Source organism: Octopus sinensis, linkage group LG5, assembly GCF_006345805.1.
Source record: "Octopus sinensis linkage group LG5, ASM634580v1, whole genome shotgun sequence".
In the NCBI taxonomy this organism is placed as follows: domain Eukaryota; kingdom Metazoa; phylum Mollusca; class Cephalopoda; order Octopoda; family Octopodidae; genus Octopus; species Octopus sinensis.
Window position 1 is genome coordinate 60,844,829 of NC_043001.1, and position 21,107 is coordinate 60,865,935.

Genomic DNA, 21,107 nt, shown 5'->3' on the forward strand with positions numbered 1-21,107 from the left:
ATTTAATTTCTAATTATTCTACTATGTTACTTACATGTGAAAAGCATGTATTAAAATTCTGTTTTAAATGTTAACATCTCTTCTCCAACTTTAACTGTTTGTTGACTTTCTATGGGATACTTTTCCATAAATTCTCATCACATACAATACACACACACGCACACACACAAACGTGCACACACACACACATATACATACACACACACACACACACACACACACACACACACATATATATATATATATATATATATTGAAATGGATAAATGAATTATCTCGTTACGGATTATTCAAAATTTAACCGATACCTGGGTAGCAAAAATCACAACAGAAAAAAACACGGTTGAGGTTACGACCATGGGGTGTCGCAACCGTGCCTTAGTGCGGATAATTGAAGTTTTATATATTTAGTGAAGGGAAGAAATGGAGCTGAACGAAGATTCTACAAAATTCCTTTTTATTATTTTCTACACATGTTTCAAAGGCTGCAAATTTCCAAATTCGGATTGAATAAGGAGACCATTTTGCAGCTTTCTCTTCTGGAAAAACCAGGAATTTAAATCTCCAAACAAATGCGCAGCAAGCTATTCGAACAAAACGCTCCCTAGGAGCCCATGGTAAAACACAAAACTGTCTCACAAAACGTCAGGGTGGGTGAAGGCCGACGAAAAAGTCCGTTGGAATAAATCGAGGTCAAACTGCGGTTAAATTTGGTAGGGGAAGAATTCCAGAAAACCAAAGAGTGTGAATATATTCTGTATAACTAATGTTAATGTTCGAATTGTTTTAAGAATGAAAGCTATCTTATTTGGGTGTGAGAAACTATTTACATGTATGTGTGTGTGCGCCTGTGTATGTGTGGCAGTATGTTAGGAAGCAGCTAGAGGGAAAATATATTGCAGATATTGTAGGTCAAGCGGCTGAAAAAAGCATGTGTCTGTGTGTTCGTCTGTGGTCAGTTTACACACAGATGACTTGTCAAACAAGGGGAGTATAATCCCTGATATTGTTTCTAAAAAAGTAGCAGATCATACGCTAAAAGGGGAGTAATTTCCCTTTACAAATTTAATTCAAAATTGTTTCCAAAATTTTTTTTTCCAAATTTTTTCCAAAATTTTTTTTTCTTTTCTTAGGACATCAAGGTGTTAATTATCTTAGGCTTCAATTGTATGCAAGAAATGTGTGTCAAAACCGTTATGGGAGGAAACATATATATATATATGTATGTATATGTATAAAGGTAAGCAGAGTTAGCGGTTGGAATAACCGTCTAAGGGATGAGAATATCCGTTTTAGTAACGGTATCATATGTCTATGCAACTCTGGGCATGGCTATGCTAGCACACAATGCTCATAGGGTAAGGTAATAACTGAATAAACAAAAGTGTATCTGGAATTCAAATTTATATAAGCAGAAAATGGAGAAAAGTTTTGATCAACAAATAAAAAAATTGAATAACATCGGTTAATTAATTTTTACATTACATAACCCATCTTACTGCCGTTTCGGCTGCCCTTTTGTCAGTCGGTGCTTATGAAAGAAAATGTTGAAGATAATATTCATCATCTTTATAGCGCATTCCATCTAGTACATGGAGCTTCATCAGAGTAAATACAAAACAAATATATAAAATAAAATACCTACATATCGAGCAGGAACATCTACCTGAAGGCATTTGAGATTTGCTAGCTTCCCTACTTACTAAATCTTTGGGTTTTGTCTGGTTAACTCTAAGGCCCTTCGATTCTAAACTTTGTTTCTACACCTGAAATTTCTTCTCTAGTTCTGATAGTGAGTCAGGTTTATGAACAAGATCATCAGAGGCATCCTGCCTTAAATTCCCCTGTAATTGCCTAAAAGATTATGATGAACAGGAGTGGGATGCAAACATATCTTTAGTGAACCCCTACTTGTACCCTGAATTCATTGCTCTACTTGTTGCCCACCCTCACCTTACTGACTACATCCGTATACATGACTTATACAGTTCTCACCAACCACTTCTCTATCCCTAGTTTCCGCATTTATCACCAAATAAAGGTCTCCTCCCTGCCAACAAAAGCCAAATAGAGAGGTTTATCTTTGGCTAGGTACTTCTGCAGCTACCTTAATAGAAATATAGCATCATTGGTGCTTATCTCTGGCACAAAACGAAACTGCATCTCATCTAGACTAACTCTCTCCCAAATTAGTTGGGTTATGTTCCTCTCTGTGACTTTCATTAACTGATCCAACAATTTGATATCTTTCACCTTTAACTTTGTAGCAGTTGACTATGGTAGTGCTACACCAGTCATTGAGTATTACTCCTTCATGTACTACCAGATTAACTATACAGGTAGCTAGACCATAACCCACAGCGCCAGATATTTCAAGTATTTCAGCCTGATGGGCCGGGGGGTTCCCCCGTGTTCATATCCTTCATCGCTTCATCTACAACACTACTGCTTTTGGGATTGCTATTCTCCCTGCTTGAGTAATATGAGGCAGACACTCCTTCTCCCATGAGCTCTCATCATTTAGTAGCCTTTCATAGCCTCATTATTTGCAGAAATACTAACTGCAAGTGAACCATCGTCTATGCAAACATACTTCTCTCCAACAATATCGCAATTTTTCATGGCACTGTCTTGCAAAACGAAACACCTGAATCCGCTGTTCCTCACTTGGCAGAACATTGGCAAACCTCTTGCTTTGTGTTTCGCCCCAGGCTAAGTATACCTGCTTCCTAGCTTCCCTTCTAACTGCTTGATATAGCTCATTGCTACCACCGCCGTTTTAAGTTCTTCCAAGCCTGTTTCTTTGTTTTAATTGTCCTGTCAATCACATTGATCCACCACCATGTCACCCTAGGTCTAGTTTGGGATTTTGCACCAACCCCAAATTTATATATATACAGAGAGGTGGGATAAATACAGAGATAGATAGATAAATAAGCACATACATACATTACGTAGGCTTCTAAATAGCATATAATAATCCTGCGTTCATGTAATGCATACATTCAGTTTAAATACTGTATTGACATTACAGCCTATTCGCTTCTTCCATTTTTAAATAATTTTATTTTTACAATAAATAATTTATTGCTGTTATATATCAAACACCTTTCGTAATAATAACATTTACTTAAGATGTAATCTAAAAGCAAACTATTATTTTGATCTTATGTCTATCGTAACCTGTAGTGACAGATACGAATATTTACACTTCTTGGTATATTGATACATTTCTTGTTTATTTTACTAGGGTCAATGTTCCTCTGAAAATGAGAATAACTTCAAATAGAATCTCACTAGGCGCACGCAAAAGAGAATTACATAAAATAAAAGAAACCAGAAGAAATAACACGAATTACTTTCGCATCAATATTTTTCTATTATACTATATTTAAAAGATACCCCTGAGTAATACTTCCGCTCATTCTGCAAATTATTCTGTTTCTTTGAACAAGTGAAGTATCGAACTAATCTAACAGGTAGGAACAGACTGAAATTGTTCGCGTGTATTCTATAGCGTGAGAATTGCACATGTGTTTCAATGTAGGCATGTAGTTCATTAAGTAATAAGTGAAACGTTATTGATACCTAAGGCAGAATCAATGAAATGTCCAAAATAAATGTTTAGCTTCAGTCGCATTAAGAGACGAAATTACATTTGGCAAAGAAACAATTCTCTAGGTCTCTGCAGATCGTTCACCTAACAATGAGAATTATATTTTAAGACATGATAAAACTGTGTCGATATAGACGTTATTGCAAATAGGCTTCGTTCAAATATTTCATCTTCATTATTTACTGGTCAGCCAATTCACATTCTATGCATGTTGTTATTTGATACGTATTCCATCTTCCCTCGGATATAAAAAGGAACTTATTATTATTATTATTATTATTATTATTATTATTATTATTATTATTATTATTATTATTATTATTATTGAGTGAGAGAGCAGTGCATGCCATCAAAGTGACACTGGGGTAAAATATACGAAGCCCAGCATACCCATCATGACTACCCGTCTGATAAGGGTACACCAGGCACATGCATCAAAATCATATGTGCGCGACATGGTGATCGCATATCAAGATAAACAGCACATGACCTTGCAGGTGGGGCCCAGTTAGAATTTTCTTCAGGTCGAGTAGCCCATCCTGCTCAAAAATTACACACCTTTCGTAATAATAATATTTACTTAAGATGTAATCTAAAAGCAAACTATTATTTTGATCTTATGTCTAGCATAACCTGTAGTGACAGATACGAATATTTACACTTCTTGGTATATTGATACATTTCTTGTTTATTTTACTAGGGTCAATGTTCCTCTGAAAATGAGAATAACTTCAAATAGAATCTCACTAGGCGCACACAAAAGAGAATTACATAAAATAAAAGAAACCAGAAGAAATAACACGAATTACTTGCGCATCAATATTTTTCTATTATACTATATTTAAAAGATACCCCTGAGTAATACATCAAGATAAACAGCGCATAAACTATTGTTTAAGGATGTTGAACGAAACATCAATGTTTTCAGAGGTGAATTTATTCCAACCCCAAAAAATCCCTCTCAACTCAAGGCTATGATGTTCCGCCACTACTTCTGCACGTGATCAGAGATGCACATATCGTCAGCCACAAAGGGACATATTCAACTGGTTACGGTCAAACAACTGACAAGCAAATCTGTGGTATTGAGCAGAATATTTGCTGTAGCCCATCTTTTATACCAAGACAAAACAATGTACATGATAGCACTTCCAATGAGTTATGATCAGAAGCCATGAGAATCACTGCCTGGTACTGCATCAGGGCAATTATTATTAGTATTATAATCATAATCATTATTATTATTATTATTATTATTATTATTATTATTATTATTATTATTATTATCATCATCATCATCATCACTATCATCATCATCATCATCATCATCATCATCATCATCATCATTATTATTATTATTATTATTATTATTATTATTATTATTATTAATATTATTATTATTATTATTATTCTATGTTTGACTTTTGCTTTATATTTGTACAAGTTGGCTCCAAGTCTCACCCAGAGACCTCAAGAGACAACAGGTTGGAAGTTCGTGATGTTGTTATGCCTAGTGTGCCACATATTTGGTTTTGTATTTAGTGTTGTACTAGTGAATTATTTAAAAAAAAAACAAAGAAAAAAACGAAAATTATGTTTGTTTTAAAACCTGTGATTACATAGAAAGTATTTTGCGTAGGATATGAGCAGTTCCCATGAGCACTATCTTTTGAATTTCTGCTATTTTGGGGTTTCCTGGTATCTGAGTTAGGTAGCGATCAGCCCCTTTTGCTATCATTCCCAGGACACTTATGACAACAGGTATTGTTTTAGACTTCAGGTTCCACATTTTGATGATTTCTATTTCAAGATCTTTATATTTGCTGTTTTTTGGTAGGTCTTGACAGATACGTTTATATTGATTGGGACAGTCATATCAATGAGGAGACATGTTCTTTGTTTGAAGTCTTTCAATATGATGTCTGGCTAATTGCATCTATCTTTCTGTCAGTTCTAGAGGAGTGAGATGTGGTCATTTCCAAGCACTGGAGGTGGTTTGTGTTCCCACCAGTTTTTTTCATGGGGCAAATCCAGGTTTTTGCAGATTAACCAGTGGATATATTGTGCAGCTCTATCATGCCTGTTGAGATACTCTGTAGGCGCTAGAAGACTGCACTTGGAGACAACATGATCAATGATTATCATTATTATTTTTTTTTCTTTTCTTCTTTCAAATTTGCTTCCATTTCTTGCCGAGTGTCTTCCCGACTCCTAGGGCAAACAAACTCATAGTATACATTGGTAGACCGTTAAACTAAACTCAATAGTTCGTTCATTTTTTTAAGTTAAATTAAAATACATGGGTAGTAATAATTCTCACACCGACAATGCTCTTCTCAATACGTGTGATGTACCAGTTAAGACAATCTTTTGCACTTCTTGCAGGGATGGTAAGCCAGGGATCATTCTCATATCATTTTCGGTTCCCTTTTTGATCATTCCTAGTGCTCCTACGATCACTGGTATTGTAACCGCCTTGAGATGCCACATTTTCTCAATTTCAATGAGTAGGTCTTTATATTTTCTGAGCTTATCAAACTCTTTCGCTGAGATATTATGATCACAGGGGATGCTCATGTCGATCAATAAGCAAACTTTATTGTTTTGGTCTTTCACAACAATATCTGTTTTATTGGCCTTGATGGTTCGGTCTGTATGTACTGGAAAATCCCACAGAATCGTTACATTTTCTCCTTCAGTTACAGCCTCAGGGTGGTGATTATACCACTTGTCGGCAGTTTTGATATTGTAATGCCGACTTATTAGCCAGTGTAGATATTGGCTAACTCTGTCATGTCTTAATTTATACTGTATTATTATTATTATTATTATTATTATTATTATTATTATTATTATTATTATTATTATTATTATTATTATTATTATTATTTTTATTATTATTATTATTATTATTATTATTATTATTATTATTATTATTATTATTATTATTATTATATTATTATTATTATTATTCCTTCGTAACACATTGTAGGTAAAAATGCACCGGAGTCTTTAGTCATCTATTAAGTCACAATAAGGATCTCAGACAGATAATACTTTCTTTAAGATGTGCGCTGTGCTCAATAAGGCTTCATCAATCTTGCATAGGAATTCCAGTTGCCTTAAGAAGTCTTGAAGTTTCAATGGAATTGAGCCCAACATACCGTTCACCACTGGTATCACTTTTACGTTACCCTCTCACATTCTATACAGTCTTGTCATATCTACTTTCAGTTCAGAGTACTTGGCGACTTTTTCAACCTCTTTACTCATAACATTCATGTCATTTCGTATGGTTAGATTACGTTTCTCACAGTATTTGTCTCTCTTATTCAGTATGACACAATCCGGTCGACGGTGTTCGATTACACGATCCGTTTGAAAATTATAGCCCCAGAGTATAGTTAATTTTCTATGTTCCTGCATAACATTACTTGGTACATGCTTATACCAGTTCTTTGTTACTTCATATTGGTATTTACGGCACAAGAGCCAATAAAGATACACACACAATTTATCGTGGCGGCGCTTCCTTTCATTTTATGCAAGGCTCTCACAGACACGTAGCAAGTGCGTCACATTTTCCACACTCTTTTCACAGAATCTGCCTTTGTGAGTGTCAGAAGATTTATAGATGTTATACTTTACTGAACTGGTAGCGAGAGCCTGGTCTTGTGAAGCAATGATCAATCTTTCGGTTGTTACGCTTCAAATCACCTCGTTCAAGCCAATCCCTCGATGCTGTATTAACGTCACGTTAAGGATAATACATGTTAAGGATAATTCCATTCAAACTGTCCATGCATTCTCATTTCCAGAAGGTCTTTTCCCTTCTTAGTCTATCTTTTCAATTATATCAAGATTTCCAATCTTTCCAGTTCTTGCTAACCTGGGCTATTGCTGTGAATGGTACATTTTGTTTGGGCCTAAAGACTGGCGTCGCACTTTGTTTTATAGTGATTTTAGCTGTCATTTTTTGTTTCAACCCTTCGGCCTCATTTGAACCTTTGACCGATCCAACTATATTTCCACAAAGAACACTTATGAGAGCATCGCACGATTAGAATAGTTCTATTCACTCTGTGCCAAATAGATTAAGTGAATTTTTTAATACATATATATCTTTGCTTTTTTCGTTTGAACTCGAAATGTTGCATTACTTACGAATTCTCTAAAAAAAACAATCTCTTTCCCATAACATCACGTGCTACCTTTCTCGATTTAATTAATTTTGACTTATAATGGTGATATTACTATCAGTGTCCAACTGCAATTTAACTCTTGTATTTCTGATTTTCGGATTCAGGAATTTCCTTATCGTTATATTATCAATTTCTACCGATGACATACTATTATTCTTTTTTCCTTTGTTCTGAAGTTTTGTCATCTCCGTTCTACATTGCGTCTTTATATATCCTATATTACCACAACGAAAGCACTCCGAATTTTTTTTTATGGACAATTTTTCCTCAGGTGTATACTTCCACATGCAAAACATGGGTCGATTTCCTGAGTATTTTATTTATTATTATTTTTTTTTAGAAAAAGCTTTATCCCTATGCTGACGATTTCGCACTTGTGTCGTGTCTTAATTTGAATATCCTTTCACAGTCTTCAAACACTTGCTGTTCCAGTTTTGCGAGCATTCTAGTTCTAGTAAGTCCCTGTGTAAAAATCAGGCATTTGAACATATCTGACGTTAATTCATCCAGCTTAAATGTCTCGTAGTCCCTGTTTACTGTACCAGCATTTGTGAAGCAGACCACGTCCTTGTTTTTCCCTATGTTCAGACACTTCCAGCGTGTGTTGAAAATGAGCTTTTTTCATTGAAAATTTTAAACAATATTTCTATTGTGCCATTAACGTTTATGTCAGAAGCATTTACCGGGAGTACATAATTACTGTATCGTTCATGTTCTGTTGCCCCCATTTTTCTCAAGATTAAGTGCGTTTTCATCTCGTCGTCCCAAACTTTACCTTCTTTCTCGAAGATTAGCTCATATATTCCTCGATGGTAACTCCTTTGTCAGATTTGTATTGAACTTCGCTAAGGAGTTCGTGACATAGTCTGTCGAGAAGAATTTTTTTCTGAATTTCCTGACGACTTCATTAATTTTAGTACTTGTTGCTCTATAGTAACTGTTGTTGTTGTTCGTTCAGTTTTTGTTGGTGTTGTTGTTGTTGCTTCAGCTTTCGTTCTTGAATTTGTACCTGCTGCTATGGTTGTTCTTTCAGTTGTTTTTGTTATATATTTACGATTTGTTTTCGCAAAATTCGCACATTGTCCTTGTACGACGTTAGAATTCTCGTGGAGTTTATATATTTCTCGTGAGTTACTTAAATCGTCGTCGAGTTTAACAATTACTCGTGAGTTGTTTAAATACTCGCCGCCACTGTTATAATCCTTAAAATATTGGATTGTTATAACGCCCACATCGGTATACAGCATACTTAGGAAAACCATTCTGACCTATAAAGCCTGATCCCCATATCCACTGAAACGTGAAAGAGAAGCAAAAACTTCTTTTCAATTTCACATTGCTTTTCCTTCCCCCCACTAAACTCACCTCTTAAACTGTCCCTTGAAAGTAGAAAATAGTCTTTTACAGTAAAATTGTGAAACAAGTCAGTTGATCGCAAATTCTTTGTAAGCTAAATATATCTCTTTCTGTGTATATATATACAACCAAAATATGACCATTTTGAACTTATAATTTTCTGTGTATATATATATATATAGATACTTCCAAACAAACATGATTTTTAATGACATCCTATATTTTAATGAACTTTTATATATTTTCCCAAGAGTTTTCCTTGTAAACCGTTTTTAACAGGTTCTTATTATTATCAAAGAATGTATATATGTATTGTTATATTTTGTGACAACCAGTACCTAACATAACAAAGCTTTTACATGTTACTTTTGACAATCCTTTTCTAAAAAAGTGAAACCGGTCAAGTAAATAATCATCTTTTATAATTGCATTTTCAAACCTTCTTTTTAATATATATATATATATATATATATATATATATATATATATATATATATTATATTAAATTAGAGACAAAACCACTATTAGGCAAATCAAACAATGAAAAACTTAAGCCAATACATATGATTAATTTATATTATTTAAATATATAACAAAATTATTTAAAAAATATAATTAATATAATAGTGGTTTTGTCTCTAATTTAATATAATATAATATTTTACTATAAAATTGGATTCAATCCTAAATCTGATTTTTCCCTGTAAGTTTGGATTTATTCCCTAATATTTATTATTAATATATATATATATATATATAGATAGATAGATAGATAGATAGATAGATAGATAGATAGATAGATAGATAGATAGATAGATAGATAGATAGATAGATAGATAGATATTTATAAGTGCAGGTGTGGCTGAATGGTTAAGAAAGTTGCTTTGCTACTACATGGTTTCAGGTCTGGTCTCATTGCGCGGCATCTTGTCAATGGAAACTGTCTACATGCTCGTCAAAGATGTGTGTGTGTGTGTATGTGTGTGTGTGTATTTGTGTCAATGTTTGTGTACCCACTGTTTGATAATTGCTGTGGATTTCGCAAAGAACCTTAACGGTTCGGGAAAAGAAAACAATGAAACAGATACCAAACTTTAAAAATTAAGATCTAGGGACGATTTGTTCGACTAAAGAACCCCTGAATGCGGTGCCCTATCATGGACGCAGTGCAATATTTGAAACATAATGAACGATAGACTAAAAGTTACATTCAGGTGCGACAGCTGTGTGAGTACAAATTTGATAATTAAATAAAAGGATCTTGCAAACGCCAGATATGTATTTGGTTTTAAAATTTGTATATGTGTTCTGGATAAGCATTCTGATAAAATAAAATAAGACTGTACCTTCAGATTAGAAAACTGTTTAAATGTGGGACTGGAATCTTTGACATGCCTGCTTTGAATGATCCTTACTAATTTCCAGTATGACATGAATTTATTGTATAGTACGAATGTCAACTAATCTCTTTTTCAACAAATCTGGCAAGGATGGAATCCACACATTTAGTGCTATCGTGAAGACTGTCTGACATTCATTCTGAGGTTGCTTGCTGCAGCACGAGATAAGTGGCCGGTCTTGTTCAAACACGTTTGGCGTTTCACTACGTACCTCATCCACCCGAGTCATCATGACATTTTGCAGCACTTAAACATGTTTAGCTGCACTAATCCTGACAACTTGTGAAAGATGTGATGGAGCATAACATTACCTTCTTCCCTCACGACTCTTAAAACCATAACAGCTATTCGTATCTTAGTGTGCCGCACTTCGGGGACATTATATGATATGCAGTGACGTCTCTAGTCTTCTGTAAAGCCCTGTGAGTGTTTGAACATGTAGAAAGTTTCATTTGTTGCTCAGATAGTTGAAACAGTTTTGCCAAAAGCTTTCACTTCCATCTGAATATTGCGTACAGAAAATTTGCAACACTTAGAAAGTTGACGATTTCAACATCGCTGGGTTCCAAGCATATTCCAATAATTACTAAATGTTAGATGGGGAGATGGCAGAATCGTTAGCACGCTGGGCAACATGCCTAGCGGGTATTCGCCTGTGTGTACATTCTGAGGTTTGGGCTTTTATCCTTTTAGAGTCGATATAATAAGAACCACTTGATTTCTGTTTCGATGTAGTTGACATACCCACCCAAACTGCTGACCTTGTGCCGAACTTGGAACCAATAAGGACTCTTCATTTTACTGTTAGCATTTTCCCTGCATAGTGGATCGGGAAGTAAGCATACTTTTTACCCCCTTTCTCTCTATCTCTTTATCTCTCTATGTATGCATGTATGTATATATGTATGTATTTATGTATGAATATACGTATGTATGTATATGTATTATATATATATATATATATATATATATATATATATACATGAACATACATACAAGTGTGTATGTGTGTGCGTGCGTTATGTGTTTGTGTGTTTGTAAGTATTCCCTTCTGTTTCTAACATTCTGTCATTTCTCTCCGCTCTTTTACCGATGCCCTCATTCTCTCCCTCTCATGCCAAACCACTGTCTTGCAATCAGTTTGTCTTGTTCCGATGCTGATAGCCATATTATCCTGAACAAGTGGTAACAGCATAAAGCAAGCAGAATCCTGCAGGAAGTCAACTTCACAACTATTAGTGTTACGATATAATGCAGGCAATGCATCAGAAAGACTGGTGGACGAACGAAAGAAGTTATATGTTTCAGTCTTGTCTAGACAGGGGCACCATATTTTCTTTAGTGCTGAAATCACAAAAATACAACTAAACACTATATATTGAAGTTGGCGTTAACATGGGAAACACTTGTATAGCTAACATAAAAAGTAAACGGAACGGGCAACGAAGGCGTGTTCTCATCGCTGCACTTCGGAGGATAGTAAACCAGCACAAGATCTAAAGCGGACCGTGAATCTACACCAACGATGAAAGCTGATGTAAATATATAACCACACATACACACAAACACACACATACACACATACACACACATTCATACTTGTAGCAGAGAGAGTGGGGAGGAGAACGAAAGATTGTATGAGTGTCACTCATATAGATAGTCAAAAGTTTGCGAGGCATATTGAGGGATTGAATTGGAGCGTAATAATATACAGCAAAATCGTGGGAGCAATAGAGATGTTGCAAAAGTTTTAAAGAGAGACATACACCATGTAATGGAATGTCATGGAAGAGTCTACAGGAACTTAATTGTAAATAATGTAGGCTACCTCAGCGTAAACTAGATGCACTGGAAGTTAATTGCATATAAAAATATGTATGGGCTATTGTATAGAAATGCTAACTGAATGTAATTTAACTGCACTATGTGAATGGATATGCAGCCAGCAAAGCATGATTGTTTAAAAGTCAGCATATGCGGATAATTAAAGATTAAGAAAGAATAGAGAAATGAATTAATGGTGAAGGGTAAAATAATCTGCCAGCATCACTATTTGACATTTAATAATGGAGGGGTAGTGTTAGGAGAAGAAAAGTCCAATTAAAAACGTCAACTCTATATTTCTGTTACGAAAATCAGAGTGAAAAATTCAAGTATTTATGCCTGCGTATAGGAATGGATTAATGAGTTTATGTATGTATTCATGCATATAAATCACTACTGTATAAAGATAGTCAGATACGCATGAATATATATTGATATGCATTCAAGCATTAACCCTTCATACAATTTCTAAATAACCTTGTCTCTGATTGTACATAAGCACGTTTACATTAATATTTTTCGCTTAATGGATCTTCCTTTCTGAACACACACTGTACAGATGTGTATGTATGCTTGTGACTTGATATAACGCGATCACATGAACATACACACACGCACACGCGCAGATGTTGTTGTCTCTATAAAAATGTATGTATGCATATATATATATATATATATATATATATATATATATATATATATATATATATATATATATATATATATACATATATATATATATATATACATACATACATACATACACTTATATAAACACACATAACCACTCATAAACACACGAACACGCATGCACGCAACGTACGCAACACACGCACAGGCACATGTATATGCGAATATACGCATACATATTAATACATATTTATGTGTGTGTGCATTTGTGCCTGCGTTTGTCCTCCTACGTCCCCGTTACTTATCAGTTCAGTAAAATAGACCAATAGAATAAGTACATTCTTGCAAAGAATAAATTTTGGTGTCGAGTTCTTCAACTGAAAAACACTTTAAGGTGGTGCTCCAGCATGTCCGCCATCAAATGACTGAAGCAAGTAAAGATGTAAAAGAATACACACAAATACACATAAGCATACACAGGCACATACACAAACCCACACTCACAGATATATGAAAATTTTAATGAGTGAGATGGACTAGATGCCAATTCATTTAGAGGTTACTCCTCATAGAAATTTGAAAAGCATATCATGACCACGGAAATTGCATGACTTATGAGACATTCCTTTTTTCAAAATAATGTCCGGTGTATCATTAATAAGGGATTATGATGCGTGGTAATTTAGAGGTCGGGTTGCTTGAAGTAAAAAGAAAAAGAAAATCAGTTATACGCATAAAATATCTAAATTTATCGTTGTAAGTTTGTCAGCAAGTATTTGTGAATCAGACTGATGGACATAGTATTTTGTGATCAGTAATATGATCGTTTTGAAGGTTTTGCGGAGTGACTTGTACTGATCGTAGTTGAAGCATATTCGGAACACCGAAAGGATATATACACTTAGGCATGGTTTCCGAAATGTTATCTATGTTAGTTAGCTTTACTAGTAGTTAAATTATTTCAGACGTAGCATTTTTTAATGATTTTATGCTCATTAATACTGTGCGCTCCTCCTGTGTGTAGAGCCGAGAGAGATCCATCACATTGTTATAAAAGTATAGTTACCATGAGTATATACGTGTATCCGTGGGGTTGTGAGTGTTGGGCGTGTGTATTCGTGTGCGTGTGTGCGTGCGTATGTGTGTGCATGTTTTTGTGTGCGTCTGTGTGTGTGTGTCTGTGTCTATATCTGTATACGTATGTGTAAGTGCGCGTGTAGGCATATATTGTGTGTGTGTATACATACTCACCACCTAATGATAATCGAAGTTCTCGTTCTCCCTTTTTCTTAGTATAATATATATATATATATATATTATATATATATATATATATATATATATATATGTATATACATATAAAGACAGAGAGAGAGAGAGAGAGAGAGAGAGAAAGAGAGACAGAGAGAATGCACACGAGTGCACACACCAAACACTCACAGCCCCACGGATACACGTATATACTCATGGTAACTATACTTTTATAACAATGTGATGGATCTCTCTCGGCTCTACATGCAGAAGGACCGCACAGTATTAATGAACATAAAATCATTAAAAAATGCTACGTCTGAAATGATTTAACTAGTAGTAAAACTAACTAACATAGATAACATTTCGGAAATCACGTAACAGTCTGGCTGTTTTGCGTCGTTGTCCCCTTTTTTCATTTGATATATATATATATATATATATATATATATATAAATATATAAATGAAAGAAAATGCACAGTTTATATAGTTTTAATATATTTTTTAATATATGTTATAATATTTTTTTTATATATGTTATATGTTTGTCAAATCTAGTAATATTTATAATTATTTATAAGAAATGGCGGAAAGTTTCTCATACATTTTCAAAATTAATTCAAAATTTTCAAGCAATGATATCACCACCATTAAATTATTCAAAATGCTAAGTTTGTATATAGTGTTTGTATGGAAACTGTTTTCTAAATAACAATGATAGATATGTTTACTGAGTGGATGAATGCATACAAGACTCCGGGGAAACAGGAATATTTCTTAAAACATAAGAACTCGTTGAAGTGCTGGATAACAATAAAATAAAATTGAAAAACTGAATCAAAATATTGAAGAACAGATATCAAAATTGTACACTTTGGAAATATAAAAGATATGTAGCGTTTATAACGCTCATAAGGGAATAATATTTGAAACTTCGGTAGTAAGTGCGGAAGTGGGGCTCACTGAAAAAAATAAACATTATAGGGAGCATTGAAATTGTTTCAGAGTTCGACCAATTTTTACATGGGTGTTTTGGAAACATATGAATGATAAAGTCTACACTTATGAATGATAAAGTCTACCCCTCCAAATATAAATCATACGAATGATTCTGTGGGATGCAATGATGAATCAAATTATCAAGCTGGACACTGAATATCAATCTTTTATTGTTGAGTCGGCACAAAACTTGTCACATGATGACCAGCTGCAAATTGTGGTTCAATATATTCATACAGAAATCCTGTGAGAAAACTATTAAATTTTCTGTTTAGACACAATACTAGTACTGCAAGTAGATAATCTTTCATTTGAAAATATCTGTGGTTAGTCTTACGATAATGGATATTCGAAGAGGAAAGATCCAGAGAACGAGACACAAACACTCTTTAAAAATATATAGTAAAAGCATGCACCTTATTCACTCGGCCTTGTGGTGGAAGAAACTGTGTCTGTCGCACTGAAGTTGCTGAATGTTTTGACATTTTTCAGGAATTGTATGTTTTGATATCTAGATTATATTTTTACACTCCTTAACGAATATTGGCAATTTTAATCGCAAAGTACTCTCTACGTCTATGGTGGAATTATATAATTGTAATAATATGGTCTGTAACCTTTGAAGCAATCATAAAATTAACAATATTTATGCAAGTCATTTTACAAACGCTTAAATATTTTCGAAGATTCAACAAATAAACCTCAATATAAACGAAATGCAAATCTCTAAAGTGGGAATACGTTATTTTAACGAATCCTTGAGAAGACGTAAACTGTTTTAACAAGAAAGAAATTTTAAACACTGAGATTTCTTGTGTATGAAGGTTCATCTTTTACTTTCATTTGTTAAAGACAAAAAATTTCAAGATACTTTATACGGCAGGACGCTACACTATGAGTAAAAAGCAAAATGCTTGTGTGAGACAAGTGATAGTGTTTATTGAGACGATCTAAGGTGATTAGAATAGAAACTCTAAATCACATTTACGACGATGTGGTTTATTACTAAAAAGCGACTCCGAAGAAATTCTAGGTTTTGAATTGGTGAATAATTCTGAGGCTAACGAGCATAATGTTAAAATTATAGTGTTATATTACAAAGGTGACGTAGACTATCTTAAGTAACACCAAAACACAGAGGAAAACGCGTCATTCGAAATACAATACATATAAAATTCTTCAATTTAAATGTAAAAAGAACTAATTGAAATGGATATGTTGCTAGAGAAGAATTTGGTATATGTAGTATATATTCTGATAGGTTTTTAAAATGAAGGATTATATTAACTCTAAAATTATCTAATATTAGACTTCTGTAAGTCAATAGCATAAAGTGTTATCTTTATGACCCTTCACGCTTTGGTGGAACACGCAATGCCGAAACGTACGTACGTTCGAGTAATTTATTCTATTTTTACCTCAGTTTTCCTCCGGTGTGTTTTCATGTACTGTGTAGAACGGTTAATGATAATATCGCGAGGGTGAGGTGCGAGGTTCTTAATCATACAGTAGTAATCATACACCTAGGTGTACACACAAGATATATACATATATAACTTAACGGTTCGGTAAAAATGACCGATAGAATAAGTACTAGATTTACAAACAATAAATCCTGGGGTCGATTTGTTCGACTGAAGGCGGTGTCCCAGCATGACTGCAGTCAAATGACTGAAACAAATAACGGAATGAAGAAATATATATAATAATATAAATAAAAAAAAAATATATATATATATATATATATATATATATATATATATGCATATATACGTACATATATGTACATACTTACATATATACATATGTAAGTACATATGTATATGTGGGCACGAGACGTCACGGAACGTAAACAACATAAAAATGCAAAAACATGAGACACGAAATACGTATACATGGAATATGAACTTTTTTTTGCAACAACGATAACAACAAATGGAGAACAAGTCAAATAACATACGAACGACCCTTTATCAGTTATCGGCTGTTCTTTTAATCCGTATTTCGAGCAATTCGACATTCTACGCATGAATATAAATGTGTATGTGCGTGTAATACAGAGATATTTTATTTGTGCATGTAATACAGGGATATTTTATTAGTTGATCTAGTGACCGACCAACTAAAATCCGCCTATCGATTTTGATTTCCTCCTGAAATTATTATTATCTGTATACATATAACCACTCTTATTGCAACACTGATATATGTGAAATTAAGCGTTCCGAAACGTGTAATGGCATAGTTGAAGTGGTTTTCTCTGCGATGTAATGCGGTGCAGAAGAATATTTGTAGATGTACTGCTTACGTTATAACTACAGTATGATGAAATGCAAATCGAATGGACTTATCTCATGGTTTAATGGCCTACCAATGTATGCTATGAGTTTCTTTGCCCTAGGAGTCGGGAAGACACTCGGCAAGAAATGATAGCAAATTTGAAAGTTGAAGAAAAAAAAGTAATAATAATAATAATAATGATAATCATAATGATAATAATAATAATAATAATAATAATAATAATAATAATAATAATAATAATAATAATATAAATAAAAATAATAATAATAATAATAATAACATTAATATAAACAATAATAATAATAATGGCATCAATAATATAAATGATAATGATAAAAATGTGGAAAGTGAGAGAATGGAGAAAAAATTAGTAACAACCCTAACTAACATAATATAATGATAGATATGGTAAATAACACTAATGTTAATAATAGCTCTAATAATAAAAATGAAAACAGCTTGTTCCTATATAATACAAATAACAAAAAACACCCCACCCACCCCAGTTGTAGTTGTAGAATTAGATCAAGGTGTCCGGTATCTGCTATTTTTACTTCGGATGTTCGATAGATCTGAAAAAAACGCTTGAACAATCTCATCTCTAGTTTTAGACTTAAACATAAGGTTGGTTGCATAACGCTGTATAGTAAAATTTGGGAATTGAAAGGAAAAACTATCGAGTTTAACCTAAAATGTGATATAATAAGAAAGGCATAGCCTTATAAAAATAGTAGATTTTTGTTACAGTTAATAAATATTATGTCTAGAGGATATATATTTAAAATCACAAGCAGTATTATGGCTGTTAATTGGTTAAGGGCATTAGAAATCTCTATTCTCCCTATCCCACTAGCTTCAGCCTACTAACTTTAGCTAAAATACATTCAAATGTGCCAAAGTTAAATTCCTCTTGAACTACCTCTTCCTCTATCTATAAATAGAAAAATTCTTGTTTGTCTCCATTGAACTTAATAGAAAACCCTCCCCATTGGTAAATCTAAATAACAAAGTAAACTCAGTAATAAAAAAAATCTGCCCATCAGGAAAGATTTACTACCATGTACTTACTGGTGAAATTCACCTCTCTGTCTGTATATCTACCCTCTTTGTAATGTTGGCAAATGGAATAAGCATAAAAATGAACATTGTCAATTTAATTAAAATATTCCATATGTGACTGAAGAGTGCTCTACATTTAAAACTGATGTAATAGTTCCATTGTTTAATTAAATGAAGCAGCATGAAACGATTTTACTACACTACTTTGGATATCCTTGTTCCTTATTTTGATTATATATATATATATATATTATATATATATATATATATATATATATATATATATATATATATATATATTATATATATATATATATATATATATATATATATATATATATATATATATATATATAATATATATATATAATATATATTAATCAATATAGGGTGGCAAAAAAATTTTGTAGAATTTTTTTGCCACCAGCGGCCTAGTGGGAAAAAATTAAATAGTCATAGACCATTTTTAAGTTCAACATCAACAATCAAGGAACGGCCATAATAGGCCATTCACCCACTAGAAATAACAGCCAAAGCTTCAACCGCAGATAAAAATTAATTCCGTAAACCAGGAGAAAATTTAAAAAACATTTACCCTGTAATTTCTTATACGATTAAACAGCAGATGAAACGGTGCATCGTATAAGAAATTACAGGGTAAATGTTTTTTAAATTTTCTCCTGGTTTACGGAATTAATTTTTATTTGCGGTTGAAGCTTTGGCTGTTATTTCTAGTGGGTGAATGGCCTATTATGGCCGTTCCTTGATTGTTGATGTTGAACTTAAAAATGGTCTATGACTATTTAATTTTTTCCCACTAGGCCGCTGGTGGCAAAAAAATTCTACAAAATTTTTTTTGCCACCCTATATTGATTAATTATGAATTTTCTGGTTAATTCCGTAATGGAATCGACGGCTTATATTTATTTGCTGCCGATAAATTTGGCGCGAGTGCGACGATTTGAAAATTTTAGGTCAGATATTACCTTGGCAGGGTCGGAAATGCCTCGTGAAAATATCTGTCCGACTTGGGCTATTTCTTACTGAAGAATCTGAGGGCCTATGGAAGATTGGCTTGATTTAATTTAATCAGGTTAGTTTACCATTAAACAGCAGATGAAACGGTGCATAGTATAAGAAATTACAGGGTAAACGTTTTTTAAATTTTCTCCTGGTTTACGGAATTAATTTTTATTTGCGGTTGAAGCTTTGGCTGTTATTTCTAGTGGGTGAATGGCCTATTATGGCCGTTCCTTGATTGTTGATGTTGAACTTAAAAATGGTCTATGACTATTTAATTTTTTCCCACTAGGCCGCTGGTGGCAAAAAAATTCTACAAAATTTTTTTTTGCCACCCTATATTGATTAATTATGAATTTTCTGGTTAATTCCGTAATGAATCGACGGCTTATATTTATTTGCTGCCGATAAATTTGGCGCGAGTGCGACGATTTGAAAATTTTAGGTCAGATATTACCTTGGCAGGGTCGGAAATGCCTCGTGAAAATATCTGTTCCGACTTGGGCTATTTCTTACTGAAGAATCTGAGGGCCTATGGAAGATTGGCTTGATTTAATTTAATCAGGTTAGTTTACCATTAAACAGCAGATGAAACGGTGCATAGTATAAGAAATTACAGGGTAAATGTTTTTTAAATTTTCTCCTGGTTTACGGAATTAATTTTTATTTGCGGTTGAAGCTTTGGCTGTTATTTCTAGTGGGTGAATGGCCTATTATGGCCGTTCCTTGATTGTTGATGTTGAACTTAAAAATGGTCTATGACTATTTAATTTTTTCCCACTAGGCCGCTGGTGGCAAAAAAATTCTACAAAATTTTTTTTGCCACCCTATATTGATTAATTATGAATTTTCTGGTTAATTCCGTAATGGAATCGACGGCTTATATTTATTTGCTGCCGATAAATTTGGCGCGAGTGCGACGATTTGAAAATTTTAGGTCAGATATTACCTTGGCAGGGTCGGAAATGCCTCGTGAAAATATCTGTTCCGACTTGGGCTATTTCTTACTGAAGAATCTGAGGGCCTATGGAAGATTGGCTTGATTTAATTTAATCAGGTTAGTTTACCATTAACAGCAGATGAAACGGTGCATAGTATAAGAAATTACAGGGTAAATGTTTTTTAATTTTCTCCTGGTTTACGGAATTAATTTTTATTTGCGGTTGAAGCTTGGCTGTTATTTCTTTCTAGTGGGTGAATGGCCTATTATGGCCGTTCCTTGATTGTTGATGTTGAACTTAAAAATGGTCTATGACTATTTAATTTTTTCCCACTAGGCCGCTGGTGGCAAAAAAATTCTACAAAATTTTTTTTGCCACCCTATATTGATTAATTATGAATTTTCTGGTTAATTCCGTAATGGAATCGACGGCTTATATTATTTTTGCTGCCGATAAATTGGCGCGAGTGCGACGATTTGAAAATTTTAGGTCAGATATTACCTTGGC